Here is a 4,097-nt window from a genome sequence, read left to right on the forward strand (position 1 = left end):
TATCCTTTTATTTTCTTGTTCAGGGCAATCAATGTAATTCTAAGCACATTACTTACATATAAAAATATATTGCGAATATGTATATTTAAATAATTTCGGCGTGTTTTTAGTTTTCTATAGGCCTGAAATATGATCGAGTAAAATTTTACCAATTTACTTCTTTAAATCTACCTTAAAAATATATAAAATCGTTTTTTTCCATAGTAAAAATTACTATTTACTATAGAATATAGTGAATTTTTACTTTTAACTTAAATAATTCCAATAAATGTTTGTTCCCGCCCGTTTAAAAATATAAAAAATAAATTTGAAACATTTTAATATTTTAAATTTTGCTTGGAATAATGAAAAGATTTGATATGTCATCATGTTCCCAAAAATAATAGATTGATGCATTTTGCTTTATTTTTGGCAATAAATATAGACATTGAAAACAAACATTCAAATATCATGTATTTTTTTGCCAAATAACCATTAATCGTGTAATAATCTAAAAATTGTACCAATGAAACCACAGAAATTTTCGATTTTGTTCTCATGCACGCATAAAAATAGTCATCATATTTTATTTTTTTATTGTTTTTATGATTTTACAGTGTTTAATTCAACACTCTATGAAAACTGTATACTAATCATCTCTATAAAAAAATATCAAATCTTCAAAGTGAAAAAAATACTAAATATAATTTCTCAATATTATATGTAATTTATATCAATTAAGTAGTCTGCTATTATTTTTTTTATATTTTATAAAAATATTACATCATAGGTAAAGAGAGAAAACGGTGCATTCAGCAACAAAATAGAATTAAAATCATCTATAATATATATACATTTTTTCAGTCGTTATTTGGCTTTAATTTACAGCAGTGATTTTTTAAACATTCTTATTTTCTAATATAGATTCATTTATAATGCCTTTTGAATGACCCATAAGGGTAAAGGTTATTTCATTTAACTACATTAAATTATGCAATTTAATATATAAACACATTAAAATGTATATATACATGGTATAATCTTAATGAAAGCGGAAGACTAAACCAACCGCTTCTGCTGGTATATATGAATGATTAAATATTATGCGTGATTTTAATAATACTAAATTTAGTAAAAATTATTGTGGTCTATATTAAAATTATCGTATATATCCTCCAATATAAATTACTAATATATAATTACAACATATCTTGTGGTTGAGAAAAACCCTTGAATTAAATGGTCTCAGAAAAAGGAGAAGTATTTCAGAAGACTTTGAAGAGGAGAAGATAGCCGAAAGTATAAATGCACTGTGCGTACACGAAATCAAGCAAGCTGTGCTCGAAAAGAAAATTTAAATTATAATCTTAAATTTAGCCCTAAAAATAAATATAATTACCCCATGTCTGACCCGAATATAATAAATACTAAAACAATTAGCAGAAAAAAATATTAATTTTCGATTTATATTTATAGAAATATTTAATCAATATGTATGAGTCAATAATTGATTTCGCCAAAAGAATCTTTTTCAATTCGTCAACAATATAGTAAAGTCGTATGATTTAATTTATGCTTTGATTAACGTCTTTTTATATTTTAAAAATTAAAAAAAAACATTAATTTATTAGCATAGAGTGAGATTTTTTATTTATTGCTACAGTTTTGTGAATCTTTATTACTTTAGTTTAATAAAACCGATGCGAATTTTAATTGAATTTCAAATTTGAAAAATCGATTTTATTATGCGCGGGATTTTTTGTGCAGATTCGCGTTCTACTACTTACTTTAGGTGAACCAAAAAAAATATATTTTAAGCGCTTCAAAGCATATTTTTTAGTAAATTGGCCTAATTATATTTAAATAAATTCTATTATAATCGGTCTTACAATAATTTCATATCTAAAAAAGTAAAAATTGTTCAACAAAACTAGTCAAAAATTAATTTTATGTTTCTTTTATTTTATTTTTTTTTAAATTATTTTAAATTATATACAGTTTTATAAAATAGATAAAATTTATAATCATGAAAAGAATAAGATTATCATTATACCATAATATTGATTTATGTGAATATAGGGTACTTTTATCTAAATTGAATAAACATTTACATATTTTTTTTATGCAGATTGTTGCATTTGAGCGATCTAAAGTACATCGTTTTTCTTGTTTGTATCTTTTGTTTATCTTGGAATATTCGACCGACTATGTAAAAGGAAAATATCATAATCTTCTTTTATTAGATGAAAGAATACATTGATGCATTCAGTTAATATAGAAATCATTTTTTCGTGCATATTTTTCCAGTTTATCTCTTGAACTTCCATATAAATTAAACTTTTATGTTTAATCATTATTTTTACAAAATTATTTATTTTATCTTGTAATTTTTGAATGATTTTTTTATTTCTAGAATAGATATTTTCGAAAAAATATAATTCAAAATATTCGTCTAGTATATAAAAGAAACCGATATAGAGCATAATATTTTGGATTTGTAAAATTATATGCGAGCTTTTATTTCTCTTATAGTTTTCGACATTTTTAAATATTTTTCCCAAAAAGTCAATAATTTCATCTTTAGTCTCCCTTAGATTTAAATATACATCCAGGTCAGGGAAATCTTTATTTTTTATATCTGTAGTTGCTCTCTCAGCAAAAAATAATCGGTTTTGAAAATGTAAAATTAATCCAATCACTATAGATCTATTTATATTCGTTTCTTTCGACAATGTTGAATCATGATGAATATATATAGCATGTGGTACTTTTTCGAAGAATTCTTTGTAAGTAAATGCCCGATAGATGAAATAAATTTTATTTTCCAAGAATGGAACAGTAATTTTATGGAAAAAATCTCGCATAAAATATCTAAATTTACTAAGTTTTTGATATTGGTTACTGGCAACTCTTGATAATTTAATTTTACGTGTTTTATCCGAAACAAGTTTAGATATCGAAATATAATATTCCTCTACAATCCTGTCGTATAGATTTTTTATATAATAATCTTTTGAAATTTTCTCATTGATTTTTCGCATTTTGCATTTTTTATATGGCAAAAGCTCTGGAAATATCCTAATCAAATCAGGATGATTTTTTATGTCACTAATAAGATCTAGAACTTCATTAATATACGCCGAATTGTCATATACACATTTTAACATACGAATATCGACGCTGAAATGATTTTTAATCTGCATTTTAACTATTTGTATAAGATCTATTAGTTCTTCAGCATAGAATAGATCATCAGAGCCAAATTTTTTTGTGTATTCATACTTTACACTCTTAGAAAGTGCAACTATTTTATATCTAAGTGATAACATCGATTCTTCATCTTTTTTATTAACCAATACTATATTTTCGATTCTTTCGTGATCTATTAAAGTAAAATGTTTTTTATCTACATAATTTCCTCCCCTATGATGAGTGATTTCTGAAGTTGTTGGGAGAAAAACGGTTATGTTAGAAGAATTTTCATCCGAATATTGTTGTATTTTAGTCTCAAAAATAAGCTTACTTTTTTGGCTATGTTCTTCATTGCTCTTCTCTTTACTTGATCCCATCATTGTTTCACGTTTTTTTCTAAACTGATCATAAGTGCATCCGTAAAAATCATAAGAATTAGATAAATACGATCCAGACTCTAATTTAACCTTTTTAATTACCACAGAAATGGTGTTTTTTGATATTAAACTTTCAGATACGTCTAAATTATTATGTATGTGCGTACTTTTCGCACTTTCATAATCAGACAGGCTTTCGTTGAACCTCAATGTTCCGATTTGACCATTAGAGTCTGTAGAAATATCTAAATTTTTATCTGCGATTACATCCTTTATGGTATTTTCCCCCCTATATTCATCTTTCAAAAACGTAATATTTTCTATTTTATTTTGTAAAATTTTTTGATGATGATCTTTCAAATTCTACCACACGGTTAACTTCGTTACTGAATAATGAATATTCCATTATAACATTGGTACTTTCTAGTACAAAATTTTTAACTCTAAATGGATCTTCTTCTAATACGTCAACCCCGTTCATATTACAATTATCCGAATAATTTAGACCCCGTTTCCCCCAATTATCTTTAGATTCCGCATAACTAAGTT

The sequence above is a fragment of the Rhyacophila brunnea genome, unplaced genomic scaffold (genome assembly GCF_057557595.1).
Source record: "Rhyacophila brunnea isolate RB1 unplaced genomic scaffold, BYU_Rbru_1.0 scaffold_90, whole genome shotgun sequence".
In the NCBI taxonomy this organism is placed as follows: Eukaryota; Metazoa; Arthropoda; class Insecta; order Trichoptera; family Rhyacophilidae; genus Rhyacophila; species Rhyacophila brunnea.